We start from the raw sequence: 11,908 nt of genomic DNA, 5'->3' as shown, positions 1-11,908 counted from the left end.
TCGGATACAGTATAAATGAATCCAGGTTCCCAGAGCAAACTATTGGCCATAATAAAACTAAAGGGGCAGCAATGCGGAAAATTATCACTACAGTCTACATCAGTACGAAAGCAGATGCGGTTAATTCAAATCAACATACAAGTAGACTCATCGTGTGCACCTCTACCATCCAATAGCACAGCAGAGATAGGACGATGGAACCGGAACATTAACATCACTAAAGCCAACCCGTCATACTAACCCTAGGGAAAGAGAGAAAGAGAAGGGGAGGGGAAAGAAAAGGGGGAAAAAGAAAAATACAGACTGAAAGAGAAGAGCGCCGCGCCGAGACAAGCATCCCGTAGTAAGGACACATAAAGAGCAGGAGTATTAGCAACAAGGAAGGGATGGGAGTCGGCATTGAAACGCAGCATAGCCACAAAAGGAGAGAAGTAGCAATCCAGACCCCATCCCTACAATACCACGGGAGGCAGGGACAGCCGCGGCGCTCCTATAAAGGGATACAAAAGGGCCATAGAACAAAGGAAAATAAACCGGGAAAGAAAACCCATCCCACCCAGCACCCCTGCAGAAGGCTACGGCCTACCCCCCCAGCAGCGTGCCTGTCGCCCTAATCCCGAACCCGAAATGTAGGAAACACGAAAGAGAAAAAGAATAAGGAGACAAAAAGAAGAATAAGAAGACAAAAAAGATGTGAGGGAGGAGTGAAGAAGTAAAAACAAAATGGTCGGCCTCAGCCCTCCGCCCAACCAGACAATCGTAATACGTTGAGACGAAAGCGATACAACTCGAGCATCATAAAACGTACAAGGGGGTCACCCACCGCACTATGCACACGGGAAAGCTCGCCATGGATATGTATACCAGCAATCCACCGGAAGCAATGTATCTCACCCCAGGCCTTCCTTAGCTACATGCAACTCCCACCATACGACAGCTAGAAGCGAACAACTCGGTGCAAGGCAATCACACGAACAAAAAATAGTCCGATGAAGACGTAGGCCAGGGAGGGCAATCCATAAGCAAAAGATCAAAAGTCCGGGTATACAGTGCAAGTGTCCCAACAATGTTAACAGGGGCAGGAAAAGACAGGAGTTCAGTCTCGCCGCTCGGGAAAGCGGGGGCTCCCCTGCAGAGCAGAAACACGACCTCATCAAGGCAAATAGACGTAGCAAGCCATCATGGTTCTCGGACACTCGAGTAGGATCCGACCCCAGAACGACATCCGGGCCCCCAAACTCCAAACAGTGAAGCGCAGGAGGTTCAGAAGCCAATCGTTTGCATACCTGTCGACGGCCAGTGGCAGTAGTTCTCAGCGCGGCCGAGGGGGGTGAGGCAGAAGCATCACCGAGACGAGAGGGGACCGTGAGAGACCGGCCCTCTAAGATGGCGACGGACCGCACCGATGCCCCAGAGGCAATGGGGGTCAAGGCCGCATGCAAGGACCGCAGTGCTTCCAGAACGTCGCCGATTGTAGGCTCGCGCACACATGTCCAGGCCCCCGTGCAGTCCAGTAGTCCAGGTCCGCCGTCCGGAGGATATCCACGGTCTATCTCGATGGCCGCCATTTTGTGGAGTCAGGCTCGTCACCACCTCCCACGACTCCCGGATCAGGGCCTCAGATGCAGACCTCCACAGAAACCAAGGGGGTCCCACAATGGCAGCCTTGGTGCAGAAAGGAGAGCCGCCAAAGTCGGGTTGAGGCCTGCAATACCTTTGGCGTGTTCGAAGAGCAGATCCCGGGCGCGAGGCTCCAGGATGAATGGACGGAGCCGCGGCAGGGGGGCCCCCTTCACACGAGCAGCCCTCGGTGCACCGTGCCCCACACCAGCTCCACGGCCGCCAAGGCAAGTCCGGATCAGGACCACCGGGATGTTCGCACAACGGTCTCCCGCCAGCGGCTCACACTCTCGGCCGGGGCCGACGCGTACAACAATGCCAGGCTGGGTCCAATAGGCGAGGCCCCGGCTTCATCACCGCGGAGGCCCTGGTTCCTCAGGGGGCACAACTTCGGAGTCGCGGCACGTAGGAGCCTCCAGGTCAGACGGTGAGTAAGAGCAACACATTGCGTTTCAATCTCTGCTCGAGTGCATCGTCCCGGGGCAGGATATATGGCAGGATTTGCGAGTCAGGCCGGAAGGCTGACGGAGCCGAGCTATAGAGCGACCATTACGATCGCGAGCTTGGCTCCTCCCCCAGGGTCCCCGAGTTATTAATCAGCAGCTGCCTGCTTGGAACTTGCCGTGCTGGGTGATGTAATTTCCCCCTCGGCAAGCAAAGCATGTTACTGTGGGTGAGATTGGGCGTGGGTGGGTGGGGGTGAGGGAGGCAACAAGGGCGCTGGGCACAGAGCTAGCAGGGAGATGCACGCGGTGACTCTAACTTTGTTTACTGAACGTTCTCTGCCAGGGCTCAGGGGCTTGGATTAAATTGCACTGCGGACAGCTAGTCCACACCAGATGGGTGGAGATATTGTTGGAAGGACTTTATTTAATGTTCAAAGCGTGTATCGCCGGGCGTGAGAATGCAGAATGCTGTTCTTACTGGGCCTGAGACAGGTAATTTCCTCTTACCTTGGGTGGAATTGCAGGGAGGGTCCGTTTGAGTTTTTTGGCTTATTTTCTACCAGACTTGAAGCTTTTCATAAAGTCTGATAGAGTACATTGCGTCCGTTTAGTCCACATTTTATGTGTTCGTGTTTTTGTCCAAAACGTTGACATTTCCGTTTTACGGCTGTAAGCATATGCACGTTTTCCTCACTGTGGATGTCTGTCTCAGAGTTGGAACAAAGAGCTGCGACTTAAAGCAAACTTCGCAATCGTTTACCGACTTGGGTTACTCTTATTGCCCTCACCAAATATGGCTGTGTAACTATTTTGTCGGAAAGTGTTACTTAAACGTGACCCATGTTCGCAAATTCGTTATTCTACTGAGATAAAAATGATTAGCGTGCAGAAAGATTAATTAGTGACTCATTAGTCTTGTTTGCCGTCTCCTATTTAAACAAGCAAGCTAATAATTACAAGTCATGTTGCCCGAGAATGGAGAGTAGCAGCAACTGCTCCCAACAGGGAATGGAAACTTTGCCAACTGTTTGTTATTGAGCTCCTGTTACGGACGTTTGCGGGAATGTGCAACCGAAAACTTCAACAGTCTCTTGCGGTAAAATGCGCCCCTGCGCTTCTCGAATCCTGGCTGTCGAGAGGTATACCTTCTAAACATACCAATGTTTTACGGTTTCTCTCGTTTCCGTGTACATCATGACTTATGACATTTTGTAGCAAAATATAACATTGTAAAGGAAAAAAAATCAGCATGAATTTGACACTGTAAAGACAAACTGTAAAAGTAACAAGTATCACCCGAAGGCAGGCACTGAAAGCGATCGCTTTCGCGATCGCTATTGTAATCAAATGGTGCGCGCGCACATATGCTTTCAATTATCGCGGGCCGTGTCTGCCCACGATAATTGACAGCATATGTCAGGAAATGCGCGTAATAGACACCAATAGGCCAGGGGCGGGGCTATGCTCTCGCCTCTGGCCTATTGGTGTCTATTTTACAGAACAGCAAGCACTGAAAGGCCAATAGCAGGCCGCAAATGGACACTCACACGCACGAGCGTGAGGAATTTGCAGGGCCATTTTTAAACTCCCTGCAATAGGGCTTTTCGCTTCGCTCGCCCTAAAAAAGTAGCAAAACAATGGGAAGAAGATAAAAAATAGTACCTCAATCACCGCAAGACCAGGAGCCGGACACTAATCAAGACAAAGCAATCAGCACTCGCCATAAATGAGGAGGAAGTGAAGCCAGCATACACTTTGGGCCAGTTACACGGCCACATGTAAAAGTAACAATGGAGCTAATAAATGGTAAACAGCGGACCGACTCCAAGCCCCTTGTAGAAAACAAGATCTCTTGCAAGCAAGAACATATTTGAGACCTAACAAACCCTCCAGCCACTGACATTCCACATGCCCTGAAGAAAAAGCAAGACCGTGCCCATGGTCAAAGTTCTAATGCAGCTGTAGTTCTAATGCAGCTGTAGTTCGGTTTCCATTAAGCATTTCTGATTATTATATTGATTTACCCACAATGAAGAAACTGGAGATTAAAGTACAGCTTAAAACAAAAGAGCATACAACAAAAGAGGATGCATGTGTCTGTACTGAATTACTACTATGTTGATGCCACAATGCTAACATTGTAGCTAAGAAAGTTTCTGAATTAGTGGATACTTGTCAGGTTATTTAACAGTGACATGCCATTTCGACTTTTTGGTGATAATCTACAGGCATGTTTTGTTAGAAACATTTTGTACTTTCTTTATATTTAATGAACGTTAACATTGTAGTGTTTGTAGTACAAGTCTACTACTAGAAAGGTACTTTTTAGGTCAAGCCTAGGGGCAGCGCACTTGCTGTATTGGAGTACACTGTTGAAGCCCCACCCACTCTCGGCCCATATTTGTCATTGGCTTATGTCATTGCCCTTCGTAAATGCTAGCTTCTGATTCATACATAGGCTTGTTAGTCCCTCCGTAGTACTGCCTTGTCTTCACTTGTAACCTCCCACGAGGACTGGCCCTTTTACTTTGGTTGTTACACGGTCTGCTTTATACCAAATTCTCTTGATTTCGGTTAATGAAAACCATAAAAGATACAGCCACACAGTTCATAAATGAATACATTCTGAGCTAAAAGCGACATTCACATGGCAAATGGAACAATTTGAAGATAAAAATGGCTGTGATTGACATAATAATAACAATATGCAAAGGAGCATAGTTAATACAATTCTGAAATGGATCATAAATATGATGTCTCCAGCAATACAAAGCGGGGCAATTAAACCACGACTAAAGTGCAAATGCATTCACACATATTGTATGTGACAATCCCCAAGTTTACAACCCAAACACAGGGCGGCAGTGCCTTCAAGCCCCTTTTAGGTTAAAATGCGTAAAATAATACTATAAAAACAACTATTTACAATATAAAAAGTTGCAGCACGGGTATTAATCCTCACTTGACTGGTCAACACATTTTCCATTTTAGCTATCAGAGCCAGACAAGGGATTTAACAGCGCCCTCCTTCTAATCGCCCAAAAGTGGCCTGCGAATTTCGCAGTTGCGCAAGCGAATAAAGGTCTAGTGTCTGATTTCAATATGGGCAAAGTCTCTTTAGAGTTTTGGGTCCCAAGTTGTCTGCACACTGGAGCTAGCCATTTGCTCCTTCGCTTCGCAGGCAAAAAAAAACATGGCTTCTTGATTCGTATGGGCAGGAACAGCAAGGACAGCCCTTGGGTTGAGATTTATTAATCTGCCAGGAATTGGTAAAAGCATTGACTGGTAAGCTACCATGCCTGAACTGAATATACAATTTCTTATCGGCTGGAACCTTAATAATATCAAAGTAGCTTTCTAGAAGATAATTGATTTTCAAGCCTAGGAAAGCGTCTGTTAGGCTGCCCTGTTGGATTTTCAGATATTTTTTCTGCTCAACCCATGCCAGGTACAATAACTTGGCTTGGCCTCTAGTATAGGTTGGTGGGCAGCCGATATCATGGTTTGGCAAGCCAATGCTCGATCAAAGACTATTTACATGTTTGATCCAGCTAATCTTTTTGGTGATATCCAAAGCAAGATTGTTGATAGGCCTAATGCCGAAATCAAGTTTAAGTGGATGAAGAGGGGTACTTTGAGGGAGAGATACCAAGTTTCTAAGGAACTTGTTCTCCGTTGCTAAAAGATCACTTATGTTTGCTGTGCCTCACAACTCTGCCCCATAAAGAGCACTGCTCATAGCCTTACAGCTATACAATTTAAGAGCAGGTGCTATTGGCTTTGTATATGATGGGTAGGCTTTCCTGTTTACAGTTTCTATTTTTGGTAAATTCTGGTGGGGTTTTTTCAGTGATTTCAATACCTTAAAAAACAGTTATCAGTGGTTACACATTTTTGGGCCACTAAAAACAAAAGAAAAAGTGTTTTTCCGGTGTTTATGGAACGTTTTGCTTTTATTATTGCTTGCTTTCTGCACTGTTAGAACATGGTATATAGACACTGTATGTATAGTGTATATGAGGTCCAAATAGATTTTTGCAATTTAAACTTATCGCACTACACCATACAATACTTCTTTAGTGAGTCTTTGGTCAAGCACGCTCGCTCTTTCCTTCCTATGTAAACTTTTATCTGTGAAAAGTCCCTCTCAACATTGGCACTTGACAGACAACGCCAAAACAGCCAGTACACAATTTGCTAATTCTGGTCACTGACATAGCTTTCCATGCCAATACTGGTGTACTTGAACATTGCGATTCTCAGTGCAGGTTCTGCAACATTCTCATTGAGCTGGGCGCTTTTGCCGGCAGAGTTATTGAAGTGGTCAAAAATGAAGTAGCACTTTTGAAACTACTGAGGAAATTCCCCTTTACTGAAGGAATCTGGAACTTGTACATAGTATCACAGTGAGGTTTCATTGACTTCAATTGCCATTTGTGGTGAAGGGACATTTCTATGCATCATTGCAAGTCATTTCTCATACATTGTAGAATAAACATTCCTGAATTGCTCTACAACATTGATTTGCTTATCAAGTGGCAAGCAATCTAACGTGGAACATGTTGCAGTGCCAAAGTCACTAAAGGTGTCGCCCAGCCTACTCTCAAGGAGTACCAGAATGGACTAAAAAGTCAATAACATCCCTCATTAACTCTGAAGATTGTAAAGATGCTTTCAGCATACCATCTAACAAGTGGCAAGGATCTCCTACTGGGAATCAGTTCAGCTCTGGTATCAATTTTGACAGGTCATCACACAACTTTTTCATGTACGTAGCTGAATCACTGCAAATACAAACAATATCACTCCAATTTTGTTGAACTTGGAAAGAACCTTTTTTGCAGAGCATTCCAAGTGACACTGCGTTCCATGTTTTCTAAAAGTCTGGTGTCATGTTTTCATCACTATCCCAGATGCTTGGTGATAGTGCTCTTAATACATACTTGTCACTAAACCTTGCATTGAATGTTTAAAGCTTGAGGTGTTGGCAATTCACCTACTATCAATACTGACCCACTAGAAACAACTGTGGGCTGATGTATTAAGGGCTTTTGCCCATTCTCTGTGGGTAAATGTGATGACACATAATAGGGAAGATTCTTATGAAACCAGCCATTTTACCTATCAGTGAAAGAATCAAACACAGACAAAATATCAAATATGATTTTGATATTTCCTGATGCTCTACAGTTTATAAAATAATTAAATGAGACCTAAAACATGCTTCTAAACCCTGCATCTTTAGATCAAAGACCAGAAAACTGAAAAAAGCAAAAGAAAGAAGAAACAATATTGTAGTGGAATCCCTAAACATCAAAACTCAAGCAGAATAATGTTAGCCCAGTCTTTCTTGCTGTTAGCGTGTATAACAAAGTTACATTGTATTTGCCCCTTCAGGAAGAAAAAAATGACTCTTTCACTCTCTTTTTCCTTTCTGTGAATGGCATTTAGTTTGTGGTTGTGCAGGTGTTTTTTCAGTGTTTATATGTTTACACTGGTGAGGGCTATTTATTTCAGTGGGGTTTTATCAGTTATTATAGGTTTAAACCTAAAACCCCACAGCCTAATGATGGGCAATGCTCCTGCCTCAGAGCCCCAGTTAGCTGGGAGAATTTGAGAGATGCCTTCTTTAGATGGTTCTTCCAGGCCATTCCCTCAGACAGCTTAATGCCCAGATAGTCGAATGAGCTGACCCTCTCAAGCGGAGCATTGTCCAGAGCAGATTTCCCCTAAAGGACTTGTGGGGATTCAGCATCATTAACTTGGTTTTAGTAGTGTTGATAACCAAGGCCGTCCCATCACAAAAAGCCTCAAATGTATTCAATATTTTTTGGAGGCCCATGGGGGTTTTAGAAACCAGGAGGGTATTATCAGCGAATAATAGTGTGGACATTTTGCAGTTCGCCAAAGACGGAGCATCAGCTGGAATGGAGCATACGAGATCAGCTACTTGGTTAACATACAAAGAGAAAAGTGTTGGGGGTAAAACACAATCCTGGCGGACCCCCCACTGGATTATGATAGGCTCAGAGGATTGTCCTTGGGTCCCCCATCTCACACGGGCAAAGTTCTCATTGTGCAACCTGATTAGGAATTCCAGGATTACAAGAAGCATTCCCATGTCCCTAAGCACCCACCAAAGTGAGTCCCTAGGCACAAGGTCGAAAGCTGTTTTTAAGTCTATAAAAGCCAAATATAGACTACCCTTGCCCAGCACAACTACCTTCCAATACAGCAAAACAAGAAGAAAAACGTGATCGGCAGTACCAGTCTTACGCCGAAAACCCATTTGGAGCGAAAAGAGCTTTTGAAATTACTTTTTTTTTTTTTTACTTTTGGTGAAAGCACCATTACACGCCTTCACTATAATGGTGGCCACCCCCCTTTGTTTAGACGCTGCTCATGGTAGCCTGAATATGCAAGCTGAGACTAAAAAGGGGGTGTGGCCACCATTATAGTGATCTCGCATTTGCGAGAGTTTGAGCTCTTGGCACTAAAAACAACAATGCCTTTTATATATGTGTCCCTTTTAAAGACATAAATAAAAGGCATAATTTTCAATGCCAATAGCTTAAACGCTCGCAAATCCGAGACCTATTGCATTGAAAATGCTTGTTCTAATATGATGGAGTTGTTGCTGAAAGGTGATATCTAAACTTTGGTGTGGATTAGTTCTAGTCATGCGGAAAAATCTATCACTATTTCGCTCATAACGCCCAATTGTACACAACATGCACGTTGTTCCATATTTGAAGGTTACAGGCCCATTAATTGGGGCTTTACTCTAGTTGAAGTATAGCTATGCATCTTTAGAGCAACATCAGAATTCCTGTGCTAGGCAGGCTTGCAACATCCATTTTTCTTGTATAGCTGCTCCTAAACAACCCATACCCAAGTGTCATCAAGCTGCATTTTGCATCATAGAACTGCCTTTGCTTTCCAGTGCCATCTTAGTTTCTATAGATTTGTGTGTGGTGGGGTGCATTAATGGAAGCTAGGAGTGATAATCACAGAACGTGTGTGGTGAAAACAAAATACCATACAAATGACAGCATCGCACTATAACAATGCCGATTGCTGGGATGGAAGTCTTCTGCATGTCTCTGGTGAGCATGTGTACCCTGCCTTATCCTGATCTCTAAGCAAGTCCCTTAAAATGTACTGTATGGTTTCTAGATCCCTACCTCAGTAAAAATGACAATCTTGCATGTCCACTGACGGCTAACCCGTTTACATGGATTAGGAACCTAGAGCTTGGCTTTGAGGTTGAGGGGAGGCATGCATAATGTACCCTTAATTTACAGAGAGTGGCTACTTCCCTCTCTACAAGGGCTGTGATAGACGGACAGTGGTGGCAGCAATAAATCTATAGTCATGGATACCTGAATCCCTGTACTCTAACAAGGGAGGAAGGTTAGCCACCCTTCTGATCAAGTCTATGCAGTCTCCAATTTTTGTGGTCCTGTTGCATTTGTCTACTTGACGTGTGTTTGAGACTATACGGGTGTACTGGAGAAGGAATGTGAGTTGAGCTATTCTGCTGGACAGTCCAGCACCACGTGCTCCTCCCTATTCCTTGGAGAAGCTTGGTGGGCTATAAGTAGACATACTTATCTGTGTTTAGCTGCACTATCTCCGTTAGTAGAGACCCTTTCGGCTGGGTGATAGTCAGGTACCCCTGATCAGGAGTTAATTGAAATTCCTCTCTGGGGAATAGCCGGGGCTGGCACTAAGAGCCTGTCTGGGGAAAGCAAGAAGTCATTCTTTGCATGCTTTGGACATGCAGTGAACATGCTGCAAATGTGCCTCGGGACTGGGGGGCACCCAGGATTCAAAAGTAACAGACACTCTGATTGGATCAGCCTACCAATCAGAGGTGATAAAAGTGTGGCCTTGGTGGTCAGTTGTTGTTCACGACTGTTCTACGATTCTTAAGAGGCGATCCTACACGGGGACATCTGAGGAAGCTATTTCCAGCCAAAGGTGTAAAGGCAAGATAAGAGGTTTGCTCACTGTGTCTCTTCACACCCCTGGATGGGGGTTAACTTGAGAAAATCTTCTGTGTGACTAATGGATTATGCTGCACAGGAGTGTGGCAAGGAAAAAGGGCAGCGTTCAGCAGCATCAGTCAGAAAACCAGCTGTTCCTGCAAGGCTTGTGGAGCTGGTACTTTGAAGGTGAGATTACTTTGCCCAGAACCCTCCCTTGTGCAATGGGAGCCTGTGTCGTACTTCCAGTTACAAACAGTAACTGGTGAAAGAGTGTCCACTGGTACAGCCCCCCACCTTTCTTTTGAGACAACAGGGGGTAACAGGGTGAACTGGCACTCTGACCAGCCACTACCCTCCTACAGCTAGCGAGTGGCTACTGGACTAGTCGGACTCAGTAAACTGTGCAAAGACATCAGGCACCTGTCATCAGATCCCAGACGCCACTAAAGCGCTGTCCTCAATCAGGACAGCAGGGCACTTCTGTTTCTTTGGGTGGAACGTTATTAAGAACATTTGACTTTACATCAAATGCAGACACTACCGTATTTTAATACGAGGATTGGTACCATGGATCTAGCAAATCAAAGCAACTGTGTGCAACATGGTCTGTAATATGCAATGCAAATTATGTGTCTACATGTTAACTGTGTTTTGATAGTGCTTGCCATCTAGGCGCTATAATACTGTTTAGGGAAAGAACTCCGACCCAGAGGGTTGGAGAAACATCTGTTTTTCACTATTTATCCTAGTTTTTATTGCTGTATATGTCTTGTGTGTATTAAAGTATTTTTCTTTTATAAAAAGTAAAGCACTGAATGATTGATTTTATAAGCTGGTAGTACAGTGTGCACTGTATACTGAGTGTCTAACTGCACCTCACCTCCTTGAGTAAGCCTTGGACTGCTCGGTCTCGCTACTCTGAGAGTCAAGTGCTGGGGATGAAAAGTGGTTATCCAGTTATGGGTCCACTAGTACTGAGGCTCCATGACACCAGTGGGGGGAACACATTAGTTGATGGGATTGGAACACAGTAACCCCCAGAGTGCCTGGGTGCCCAGGAAGCCGGGTCTAACACTGATGAATTACTAATACAGTACCAGCAACTGAACAACATGACATTACTAGACAGAGGTGCTTTCAAGGACACTTTGCATTGTGGCGCTTTTAATCTCCTTCATTAAGCCAATACCAATTCAATATAAATAGATCATAAGGAGGTATGGGGTTGTCCGTTTACTCTCTCAAATGCCACATTTCCAAACCAACAAAAATGCTTTGGAAAAAACAGAGACTATGGAATAAAATATTCCACTCTATCATCTGCTTATAGTCGAACTTGTGGAACACCAATATTAATGAGTGCATTGTGAAACCATGGCTTCCTCTGTTAAGGTATGTTAAATTGTTTCAGAAAGCTTTAAACATTGGGTTAGGCAACAACTGCTGTTTATTACTGGATTACTAAATGAAACAGCAAATGTCGCAATCACTGCCAGCTGGAAAATCCACTTTTCAGTAGATGTCGAAGACTTATGATGGTAATTATAGATGCTAGGTCACTACAATGGTCATAATGCTCTTCTTTGGCATACAACTCATCTTTTCGCTAAAAAATGTGATCCTCGCCATTTAACAGCTGATACAAAAACCATATGTGCACTTGCCAGCCTTGTGCCATCAGTGTAATGTTTTTAGAACATATTAACTTGAGACCTACTGTGCTGAATTTCTTGCAGGGAGGGATCTGTTTTTAAGATGTATTGTTTTTATTGTTCTCCAAGAAAAATCTCCATATGTACCATGAGACCATGATATGAAAGATTGGGCATGTACAGGTGCATTTTATAATAT

At 44.5% G+C, this 11,908-nt stretch overlaps 1 protein-coding gene across 1 annotated transcript in view; it reads left to right on the top strand.

Annotated features, from left to right (window-relative positions):
• The first annotated feature begins 2,540 nt into the window (after window positions 1-2,540).
• The window catches only part of FAM114A2 (family with sequence similarity 114 member A2), a 284,184-nt gene continuing 274,816 nt past the window's right edge, over window positions 2,541-11,908 (top strand). The window contains exon 1 of the mRNA XM_078653652.1: window positions 2,541-2,558. The gene's annotated coding sequence lies outside the window, so the exon portion shown is untranslated. The remainder of the gene's footprint in view (window positions 2,559-11,908) is intronic.

The sequence above is a fragment of the Lissotriton helveticus genome, chromosome 7, assembly GCF_964261635.1.
Source record: "Lissotriton helveticus chromosome 7, aLisHel1.1, whole genome shotgun sequence".
Lineage (NCBI taxonomy): Eukaryota > Metazoa > Chordata > Amphibia > Caudata > Salamandridae > Lissotriton > Lissotriton helveticus.
The sequence above is the reverse complement of the archived record's forward strand: the minus strand, read 5'-3'. Positions and strand labels throughout refer to the sequence as shown.